General features: G+C 29.7%; 1 long non-coding RNA gene across 1 annotated transcript; it reads left to right on the top strand.

The window, feature by feature from the left end:
- The first annotated feature begins 3,676 nt into the window (after positions 1 to 3,676).
- On the top strand, positions 3,677 to 11,387 carry LOC126845445 (uncharacterized). The gene is made up of 3 exons (XR_007686773.1): positions 3,677 to 3,816; positions 10,072 to 10,197; positions 10,850 to 11,387. It is a non-coding gene; the product is annotated as an uncharacterized LOC126845445 (long non-coding RNA).
- Positions 11,388 to 12,889: the final 1,502 nt, after the last annotated feature.

Here is a 12,889-nt window from a genome sequence, read left to right as displayed (position 1 = left end):
CGAATAGTCAAACTTTCATTCCTCACTTTGCAAGTTCTCGAGTATAGCGTCAATAGCATTTTGTTATATTAACTATACTGAGGAAAGCATTCTGAGGGTGGGGTGAACACTTTTATTTTATTCATGTTTAAATAATTTCTATTACCTTTTTGTACACCTTACATTTTGCGTTATATCTTTGGGCATAGCCAATTTTAAAGGATTTGGTCATTTCCATTTTGATGATACTGCTGTGCAAGCCGTCACCAACCCAACAAGTCTGCACCAGTACTTCCCAACCACCCTTATATTATATGCAGCTCTAATATTGGTCGTATGTCGTCAGGTGAATACTAATAATTTATTAAATTATTAGTAAGGATCATAATTAAATTATTGTATAACGATAGTTATCAGACTCCTTTTAACGATGCTCTTACCTATGTGTATTTAACCGTGCTTAAGGAGTGTAGGTAATTTTAAAACATTTAGTTTAAACTTGTTCTTATTTTAATAACGTTCGTTTAAATGTATATTTTTTTTTTGATAAAACATTTTGTTAGAAATAAACAATTTTTATTAGCGTTTCATGAAATTATTGTCCAATATTTGAAATATTTTTCGAACACAATTAGTCAAAATGTTAAATATATTATTAATTCTATAAATTAAGGTAATTTTAGGTGAATAAGTTGCTGCCATAGAGTAGGGCTGGCGGTATTTGATATTTGAATACCGGTAATACGGTATTCAAATATTACCGGTAATTACGGTATTTACCAAAAATACACTATTTACCAAAAATACGGTATTTACCGAAAATAGGTATGTATCGGAAATAAGGTAATTACCGACAATTTTGGTATTTGCGGTAATCTTTGTAACTATCACACATAATATATAAGGTGTACAGAGTATACGTACATTTTATATTATAGCGTTCCTCAAAGTTATTCAATGTAATTTTTTCCATAGATTTAATAAATAAATAAAATTATAATAGTATAACGTCTGTAAGTTAATTGGAACTATTTGTTTATAATATTGTAACTGTGATTATTTTTAACATTGTGCACATGAATAATCCGTTCCTTTGTTAAATTTGCCATTCATGTCATGATGTCACGTTGTTATATTGACTTATTCTTGAAATATATCAAACAAAATTACCTCAAACTAAAATATGTAATTAGATGTACAAAGAAAAACGTTTGCCGTCTTATGTCCTGTGAAAATTATATTTTCTTATGTTATCCTATTATTTTCATGCGTTTTTATATTAGATATTATACAGTGTGATTTTTTATCATGAGCCGCTATTGAATCTCACTATTAAATCTCAAAGGATTTAATTAGTAATTGAATTTTTTTTTTGCATAATGCTTTTAAACAATGTGATCTCAATATCTCACAAGTTTTTATGTTTTAACCCCACCCAAACTAACTATTTTTATATAAACTTTTAAATGGTAACGTGGATATTTTATTTACTCTTTTCAATTAAGAATATTTTACTATAAAGGAAGTGCACAAAAAAAAAAAGAAATTCAATCATTGACAATTTTATTTATTACTTTGTCTTTAGATCGGCATGTTTATCTGCTTAAAACTTAATACTAGATTAATGAATATTAATTGATGGTAGTTAAAAAATAATGTACTAATTTGTAACGAAATTGTATGTGTTCGAAAATATTTTAATAATCTCCCTCCTCCCAGGAGAAAGGTTGTGAAAGTTTTTTAAAATTATTTTGGCGCTGTTTTAAGATTAAAGAACTGAAACTGAAGTTTTTTTTTGGTCAAAGTTGGACAACGAATGATTCGGATTTTGGTTATATTACATTAAATTAAATATCCATCTTAAGTAATTTGATAAATTATGAATAATTATTACAAACACTAATATTATTAGTAATTTCAAAGATATAGATATAACCTAAAAAAATATTATGAAAATACTACAATACAAACAGCGCATATGAGAAAGTATTTATATGAAAAAGCCGGACAAAATTATTTAATGAACTTAAGTGGTCAAAACAAAATAAATAATAAAATTTAAATTACAAAAAAACTTACAATATAAAACATTATCTGATAAATTTATCAGGGACTTTGTTGAATAGGGCCCACGCTTTTTAATGTAAATCTTTTTAGTCAAAAATTAAAGATGCTTATTATTTAAAATTGTAGTTAATTTTCGGTTGTTTTCAAAGTAATTGACATTTTAAATAAAATATGCTACAATTGAATGGTAAATTGTTCTTGTAATAAAATAATTTTTTACTTTTTAGTTTACTTTTTACTATTTTTTTTTTTAGGAAAGCATGTTTTTAAAAAAGTTTTTTTAAATTTATATTTTTAGTTTTTAGTCCTATTAAAGGTATTTAATGATTGCTGAATAGATTACTAAATTAATTTTGGAAGATTTGGAAAAACATGAAATTTTAGTGTAATGACCCCCACATTTGACCCTGTGTAAGGCGACCTAGATGTCCGAGTCCCAATGTGATTACGTGATATTGTATTGTCATCCAAGATGAGTGTCTGAGCTAAGTTTTAGCCCTCTACAACATCGGAAAGTGGGTAAAATTAATTTTGCAAGATTTGAAAAATACCCGTACAAACGTACGTACGTGTTAGCGAACTAAAGAAAAGCATGTAAAAACATGTAGATAATCATAAAAAATATCATTAAATCATAATAGAAATATGTTTTTGTTTTGTTGATTTATTTTTACAAATTATGATATTCGCGTTGTCCACATATTGCAACAACTCTTAAAAAAACCTAAATATTGTAAGTTTTTTTTTTTTTAATAATTTACTACTTCACTGATTAGTAGTAAAAATTATTTTTTGGAACAATTAGAAATAAAGTGTACAAATAGTATCTATTTTTTTTGGTTTAATAAAAACGTTTAATTAATAAAAATAAATAATTGTGAATAATGTCGTTTATAGAAATTTGCTAAGATTGTAGTACAAAAAAATAATATCAGGAATAACAACATACATAATAAACTATTGTGAAACCTACCTTCTTAACTTTTAAGCTAGAATTAAATGTGTTTTTACGATTCATACTGAAGTGTCCAAAAATTAATATCGAAACATATAAAAACTGAATAAATCATTGCATACGTGTTAGCTTCTGTTTTATTTTTATACTTTGTAAATATTTATTATATTATCATACACTTGGAAATGTATAACTATTATGGTGATGACCCACAAGTGAGCACAAACTATTCGTGTATATTTTATCATTTAAACTTTTCAAGATTGTTCCTACGCAATAATTCAAGCGTTTGGTTTTGTGGAACATTCTACTCAGATAACAGTTATCGGTCGAGTTCAGCTTTATAGTATAATATTATTATAAGGAAAACTAAACGTTAGAACACGTATAGTGTAGGAATGTTACAAGGAACCATGTAAATAGTATAAAATGCTAAGAGGCGAAATGTATGAACGACATAATTTAGGTTGTGCGAATAAATTGGCAAAGAAAGAACCGGATGATTGCAGAAAGTGATAATGTAATTAGCACGGTGAAATATTATACGCCTCAGCCCGCAAAAATACTATTGATCGTTTAAAATAATGTCGAAATAACTTTGACCCATCTGAATTGATTTATGTTTTGATGACGCACAGCGCTACCGTCGCTTTCGGCGCCTGGACAAAACGCTGGATGTGTAGTTTACCCTGGATATGCCGCTCTAGCAGTTTTGCAGCTACCCTTACACGAATAAGACGTCCTTCGGCCGGCATCGATCGTCCAGAAAAAACTCAAAGAAAATTGTTCAAGGCCTAATCGTTCAACTTATCCGAGTGAGTATTGTTTTATCGTTGTTATTTTAACAAAATATTTCAACCGAATAGTCGTGAGCGGCGTTAGACGTATTTTTTTACTTAATCCAGCGACACGGTAGTGGCGCGAAGCTAAGTAAAAAAAATGGCGAGCGCTTACCGGGGTGTGTATACTATACACAAAACACCGCAATCCCATTAAACGCGTGTAAATTTTACCATAAATTTCGGAATGAATTTGTGGGCCAAGGGCTGGACAGAAATGCACATACGAGATATCAATAGATTGTGAAAGTCGTGTAGATCGGATCGAACAAACTAACTTATCGATTGGTTGAATACTTTCTTAGTTACAAGCAAAAAAGTAGTACAACATTTCTGAGGTTTCCAGATACATGTTTTAGTAAAAAAATTATTATGATGACCGCGCGGTGCCAGACGTTGTGCACGATGGTGAGGGGTCGGATCGGGGGAGTCCCCACCATTGTTATGTCTACAGCTGTTTGTTGTGTATTGTGCTGTACCTTGTGGTGTGTTGTCTTTGTGTATAAATTGCTAATAATAATACTGACGGTTATTACTTTATTTTTATACTAGAGCTTCGCTCTAGCTGGGGGCTCCGCCCCCAGGCCCCCGAGTCGGGCGGGTAGGTCACAGATTCCCGGTACTGTACCCGGCTACGCCGGGCACGCTCACGTCCCCTCGCTGCAAAGTATTTTCGGGAGGTCACAGATTCCGAGGGGGGTGCCCGGCTGCGCCGGCCACGGTATGTGGAAGTCAATGCACAACGGTTCCTAGGGGGGTGCCCGGCTGCGCCGGCCACGGTGTCGAGCCATCGCAATACGTCTTAAAGGAATGACGTTATAATTCACGGTACCTATAGGCTGTATCTAGTAATCAGAATTCATACCTAGTTATGGACAAATATTTTGCAAGCTAAGTACTGATTAAGTGTAGAGTAAGTCTAGCTATGTATCTGTAATTTTTTTAAATTTTAAATTGAAAAGAATAGCTAGAAGTTAGACGGTTAATAAATATCAAGTGTCCGGTTTTGCTTACTTGGGTTGTTACCACTTTTTACTACCAATGTCCAGTTCCTTATCAGTGGGCGGAATTCGTGTTGAAAACTGATAAGGACGGCATATCTCCGAGTGTTTTACCATTCGCTCGCTCGGCGCCGTCGCTTCGCTCCGCCAACTAAAAATATCCTAGGTTTGTAGGCTACAGTCTATGAGGAGGTAACAGGTTTAAAATTAAGTTTAAATTAAAATTGTAAAAAGTTAAAGAGACTTGATAAGAAGCTGGCCATTGGGAAAAAGTGTATAATGGAAATTGTCTTTGGTAAAAGTAGTTATATTATAGACCACGTCATCAATATAGGCCGGTGTCATCCCGCTTAACTTTATGAGTTTAAAACAGATAAAAATGTCTAGAGGACAGTCAGCTAAATGTCTGTTAAGGTTTGCCTTTGTGAAACAAAATTTGTTTAAACGTAGTATGTTATATGTCTGTACACAGCGGTTCCGAGTGGGGTGCCCGGCTACGCCGGCCACGGTGTCGAGTCAGCTCACTATGTTTTAAAGTATACCGTTATAATTCATCGTGCCTTTATCCAGTAATCATAGTTCATACTTAGTTTCGAAAAAGTGTTTTGCAAGCTAAGTACCAGTTAACTGTAGTGCAAGTCTAGCTATCTGTCAGATCAGAAATGTCCTACTACTAAAGCGAGTGTGCTACTTGCTTAAAGTACAATTATTTTTTTTTTTTATTTGAATTGTTTGAGGTGTTGTTTACTTCACGGGCTTGGTAATAGCTATGGTTAAAAATAGATAGAAATGTTTAGAGGTCAGTCGGCTATATGTCTGATATGGTGTTCCCATGTGCAACAAAACTTTTTCAAACGTATACGTTATATGTCTAGATATTGGTTGAATTAAAATCCTTATTTGTTCAGAAATCACCGTCTATGCCATTATTCGGTAATGACGTACTGTACATTTAGAATGTAACCAACAGCATAATGCATTAAATATGTATATTAAAGGTCTGGTGGTTTAACAGAAGTTCATAAGTGTTTAAGAATTCAAGAGTAAATCACATGAATGAAATGTCTAGTTTATATTAAAACTTAAAAGGGAAAGAAGTGAAGAGTGATAAATACATTATTATTGATCGACTATTTGGCAGAGCTTATAAAAATGTCCAAAGAGAGGTTAAATGAAATGTCTCGATGCAAATCTTTTAGTTTTTGGATCTGGACCTTTAATGCTAAAGGTACTTTGATACTTAAGGTCTGACGTTTGTTGGTTATTAGAAGTTTAAAAGTGTGGAAGAATGATATGTTTGTGTGACGGTTACTTGGGAACTCAAGAGTACAAAACATGAATGAAATGTCTGAAATAATTTGTAGCAAATATTTTTGATTATTCGAGTGTCCGGCGGTGATTATAAAAACGGTCAGAGTACAAAATGATAATAATAATATTCAGTGCATAAAATACCTAAATTATTTGATACTTATCCAGACATATTTTATACATAATAGATAAATTGATATATACATTAATACTTTTTTAAGTAAACCATGAAAGGTATAAATCCATATGTTGATATATTTTTAGATGGCTAACCAACAATTCATCCTACTAAATGATAATAATAAACAATTTTTAAATAATTTTATTTTTCATTATGTAGGATCAATTTAAAAAAATATAGCAAAATCTATAGATTTACTATACTTTTTTAGGGTGGAGCGAATACTTATATTATACTTCTATAAATAATAAAATAGTAAATTAAATGTCGATTTTCAATATAAATTTTAACCCTTTGAAGCACAGCATTTTTATCTCCGATTTTCTCTGAACATGATTATGAAGGTGGTAATAAATATATACCACTGTGCGAGAGTAGGCTATTTTTTGAAAAAGTGGTATATTACTTATACCACCATGCTTCAAAATGTTAAAATGCAATAAAATGATTTGAAATTAATATTTTATTTTTATGTTTTAATAATGCCCTATGTCTGAAATCACACCACCAAAAAACCAAAATATCAATATTAATAAGTATCTAATTTAGTTCAAGCTATATCAACAGCAGCTCAAAAAAAATATATATATACATACATATAATATAAAAAATTAACATTAAATAGTTAGTAAAAATAAATGTTCAGACAATTTTTTTGATTTTTGATTACTACTCATAAAAACGGTCTAAGAACACAAAATGTTGAACGCTAAAATAATCTAGAGACAACTGTTTTAAGAATTTAAAAAGATGATATAGGGACTTCTGCTGATGCTTTTAAAAAACATACCTATAATTTTTTATTATAAGACTGTGTAAAAATGCATTTATTCGTTGGTTGAATAAGTATTATAAAGCCAGGGAGTAAAAACTGGAATGATTAGAGCATATGAATAGCATAAGATGTTGCTATGTATAATGCTATGTATGTTGCTATGTATAATGTGATTAAAATAAATTAGATCATATAATATAGTTATTTCTTATTAGAGCGGAATGAACACATAGATATTTTATGTCAATAATGTATATAAATTTAAGCACACAAAAGTAGCCCCAGGTGTAAAAAACTAAAAATTGATTGTTTTTAGATCCGAACAATTTTTATTCAGTGCATCGAATATACTATTATTATTATTTAAAAAAATATTTTTCATTATATATATATATATATATATTATTATTTTAACAACAGTAAACTTTTTTTAAATTAATCCATGTATTATGTTATTTTTAGATAGGTATATAAATGTTTTTCTACTAAATAATTTACAATAATACTTCCTAAAAAAAAAATTATCTGGAAAGTGAAATCAGATACATGATTTAAAAAGTAAAGTTATATGTTTGTCAATTTCAAAGAATACAAACTATATTTTCAACTTTAATGACAATTATTAGATTTTTTTAGCTTGAATTGTTGATTTCCACATAGCTTACCTACAATGTCTGAATTTTCCAAAGTTAAAATATTAAAACCACAAATTAAGTCAAAACACAAATTTTAAAAACCCTAAATGGTTAAGTGATAGTACTCGATAGTGATCATACATATTTATATAGGTAAATCATCCTACTAAATGAAATAATTAAAATGTATTCAAATAATGCCAATTTAACGTGAAATAATATATCATTAAAAAAATATATATAAAAAAACTAAAATAATTTGTATTCTATGTAGTGATCACAATTGTACAGCTTTAACAAAAAAATGTGAAATAATTAATGTTTTAATTATTTGTACATCAGTATCGTATGTGTGTGCACGTTTAGAAACTAAAGCGTTAAGAGAAGTCGGTTAAGACACTGTATAATGAAAAAAAAACTGTCAATTTAAATTAGGGTTGAGTATAGAGATTAGATAGGCACTAATTATTAAAAAATACTTCATAAATAACAAAAAATCAACTTCTACGGTGTAAGTTCTCTGTTGGCCGCAGGCAAATTAATCGATGACGGCATAGGATAACAGTCTGTAACCGATGGTAACAATAATAACTACTTATTGTATTAATTAAAGACAGAGTAGATAGAAGTAGCAATCAATCTTCTAAACGGACACGCGTCGGTTATGATTTCACTATAGTATTGGCCTAAAACAAATAATTTACATATATATAAAATAAGTCAGTAAGTTATTTAATTGAAAATAAATAGTAGATATATATGTCAACAAATTTTTCAACAAAAAATATGAAATGTATCGTTATCACCACGCACAGCGGTTTGAAAAAGATAAGAATTTTGTACATCTAATTAATTTGATAATTTGGTTTAAGCAAAATGTAATATACTACTATACTATATAGTATTATATATATTCTAAATCTAAAAAACGTACCGACATCCAACGACGCATATTAATAGGTAATGTTTGCACACCGGGAAACACGTCGATTTCTCTTGAACGAAAACCGTGAGCGAATTCGGACAAATATGTAATTAATAATAACTATTATACGTTTAATATATAATTATATGTATATAATATAACAAACTACAAAGACAAAAATTCACCAAATAAAACAAAACACGCCGTTCGCCGTTTTTAATTTTCATTATTATATATATGATAACGTTTGACACACCGGGAAACACTATTGAATAAAAAACCACGTATGACAATGAACAACAGTGTAATTAATAATAATAATAATCATTTTACGTTTAATTTAAGCAAAGTACAAACTCGGCAATACAACCCCCGTCACCGTTATTATTTGATACGATAACGTCGTGACATGATAAAAACGCGCGCCAACGCCACGCGCTGCCCAAGCCGCCTTTATGCTTGTCTATGAGCCAGATGTATTATACGAATCCCATGGAAGAGACGATTAGGCGACTGGCGGGACGTCGACTATTTGAATTGACATTTTATTATTATGATTATTATGATTTATAATATAAAAAAAAAAAATACTGATATCCCAACAAAAACCCTTCGTAAACTCGGTGTAAATGGTAGCTAGGAAAAAAAAAAAAAATGTTTCTACATAAGCTTAAAATACGTGATATAATATAGGAACTAACTAAGCACCATAATGTAATATATTTATTATACATCGTTGTCAACAAATAAAATCATTCGACATATCAAACCAGTCATGAAAAAATCGAAATTTAGTTTACTTGGCCGGAAGTCTGTTTTCCTGCTTCCTACCTAGTAAATATAGCACATGTTATAATAAGGACATAGTAGGATAACTATAGTAGGAAAAAAATTTAACTTCCAAAATATGTAACACTCTCTTTCCAAACAATACCTTGTGATTTCTTAACGCACTACACCAGTTTTCACTTAAAATAATTGATATGTTGTCGTTTTTCAAAACATGTTTGTTTATGCTGTATTACAATATTTGACCATATTCAAATTTTTATGTTTTTTCTCGAGTCTTATCATCTTTTGAAACAACGAGTTTTTAGGTTTTTAACCCCTTCTCAAACTAATTATTTTTATAACAACTTTTGAAACTTAATGGTAACGTATATGTTCTATTAACTTTTTAATTAAAAAAAACTTGCTAAACATTTTGTAGGGCGTTAAAATAATCCCCCGGTATATACCTGTACCTACTTTTGTCTAAACACATAATATGATGTACCTATATTTGCAACCAAATTGACTACTAATTATGTACACGAAAGTCACCTATACTTAATAATAAAAAATACATTTGTCATTTATTTATTTTTGCTTAATTAGATTTAATAGGTCTTTTCGTCTTTCAGCTTACGTGCGATCGATCAAAATGGGACCTATAAACATTTTATTCTACTTGTTTTACATCAGCATCCTCATGGCAGTAGGGTTCAAATTCAGTTACCGCCACCTTTGGACTTTTTTTGAACTACTGAGTAAGCACATTAGTCATGAAAAACAAAAAATACATTAAATAATCAGCAGCTTATCTTGATGGTCATGAATTATAACTACCATCGTCGTCTTTCGTGAAAAAAATAATTAAAATAACGACATCCGTCTAGAGATACCGTCGCTTAAGATGCAACCTCATAGCTCATTTTTCCAAACTTGACAGGAGATTAAAAAAAAGTCCGTTTCAATTACCAATATTACCATTCTATGACGTTATGATGATTATTCGATTATAGCGTCATCTATTGTCTTTATGATAATTCCGAGCCCGTCAGTCGATTGCCTGCAGAGTACATTAAAGCACAGTGGACACGTCTTAAAGTAATAAAACATTTTCTCATAGAGTCCACTATCTTGTCATTTAACCTAAAATTATATTTATACACAACTCATGTATAGAAAAATCCACTACATTGATTTTAGTATTATCGTTTTTTAAGTGTACAGGTATAAAATAAGCCCGGGATTTCCCTCGTAAATTGAAATAAAACAGTGTGGCCAACTTGAAATCAGATATGAGCTGCTGTTGCATCTTGAACGACGACACGCTATAGTTGAACCTCGAATCGATCGGGGCTCATAGAATTTAATATAATAATATTTAACGCTTTTAACGATAACGATTGTTTGTAGTAATATTGATGATTGATGGCCAACTTATGGAGGTATACAAACCAAGCAACTTTGAAATCGACGCAATGTGGAACAATCAGAAAACGACACTAACAGCCATTTTTTATTTTGTGCTACCCATGTTAACAAAGCTGATGCCCTTCTTTGTGTTTATATTTTTTAAATATAAGAGTCTATTCCACTTAATGCGACTATGCATAAAAGTCACCGGTAAATGGAATGAAAATGGATATTTGACCAACTGGCCTTTGAATAATTCGAATAATTAATACTCGGTTATCGTTGGTAAAACACTAATAATATTAAAAAATATTCTTGTCTTACTAACCGGTTACGATGACCAATAGTACAACCTAGTTTTTGCGATACGTCGGTGTAGAAATTAATATAAACTGACGTTAGACTTAGATTATTTTGATAGCAAAATAATATTATTACACATAATATAATAATAATCATATATAAATGGACTGTAGGTCACGACGTGCCGTGATATTATATCACCTCAGTATCAATAAACAATCTTTATTAAATGAAAATTAACTAAATTTAAACGTTACTACAATTTATCTACTTTTCTTGTTTTATTTTATCATTTTATTTAAAAAATTAAATTTACAGCATAAGAAATAACAAAATGCATTTAAAGTATATAAAATTTAAAGGTTTTTTTAACCATTTTCTGCATATGGACTTAACATAAAGTTTTTGTGAATTTTTTTTTAAAGTATTAGTATTTGTTTTTTTTTGCACTTATTTGTAAGAACGTGAATGATTATACAAATATATTAACTCATATTTTCCACTTTCAAATGTTGTTTTTTTTTATACATTTGTTTTTGTAATATCATATGTGTACCAAACCTTAAAAATATATGTTTTTTCCAATCATTTTTTTATTGCATATTAACTGAATTTCTACCATTACAATTAAACAATTCGTTTGCCTAAACTTGTACATTTATTAGGTCTCTGTTACGATGGATTCTGGCAAATCCATGCGTATTGTTTGGTAAGCATTTGAAGTATTTTTATTTTAACTTTCGACTTATTATCTGATTCTAATAGATTAGTAAATATCAGATAAACACAGACAATGATACTAAGATTTTCGGTAGTACAATTTGTTAAGCTATATAATTTTAATCAAACAAAATAATTAAAATTTACTTTTTGGTAAAAGTGATTTGAAAAAGGTGATGCACACATTCTCAGTTCCTTATCGAAGTTAAAACACTTTTAAAAGTGAATTTTTAAAAAATGTTAATATAAAAGTCCGTGTAACATGTTTCTGGGTTAACTAATTTTAAATGTTGCATCAGTTTGGATACACACAAAATAACTATTTGGCGTCGCTGGGCCAGATAGCAATTCCAAGATCAGAAGCAACTACCGATCGAACATGCAAGGTGGAATATAGAGAAAACAACATTATTTATCTTCACTTACTCGTCGCTTACTTATTTTATACTTATAATATTTATGATACTTAAAATCAAGCGCAATATTAATGTCACACAAACTCGAACAATCGTTAGAACCTAAATAGTGTGACATTTGTTTATGATTACCGTAATTAAAGATATATAGTACTACGACGAAGGACAGACGTGTTGATGGGTTTATTTTACACTGTAATTGAGTTAACAATGCCGGATTGTAAGAGTCTAATGGTACCAAATAAATCTGATAAGGTAACGACCGATTAAATTCTAATTGGAAAATATGAAGTCCATGTGAGAACCGTAAACATTAGGGACAGAGTTGGGTTGATACGAGTTCAGAAATGAAAAGCGCTCATAAAATTATAACATCATATTTATCACATTTTAGAGGTTTCGAGGTTTGCTGCAAAACGTGTGATTTCCGGACTTCATACGTCTAAAAAAAAAAGTAATAGTTTTTTTTAGAAAACATTTTTTTTCATAACACATCATTTTCATTGTTTTGAAAAATATTACAATACATTTTATTAATTTATTTATATTTACTTAATCTTTAAGTAATAAATAATTTAAAAATAAATGTAATGTATGGAAA

Source organism: Adelges cooleyi, unplaced genomic scaffold, assembly GCF_023614345.1.
Source record: "Adelges cooleyi isolate 19-005CV unplaced genomic scaffold, UGA_ACOO_1.1 ACOO_flye_CR_arks_rails_tigmint_CR_PRNA_785, whole genome shotgun sequence".
Lineage (NCBI taxonomy): Eukaryota > Metazoa > Arthropoda > Insecta > Hemiptera > Adelgidae > Adelges > Adelges cooleyi.
Note: the sequence above shows the minus strand (reverse complement) of the source record. Positions and strands in the feature narration are given on the sequence as shown.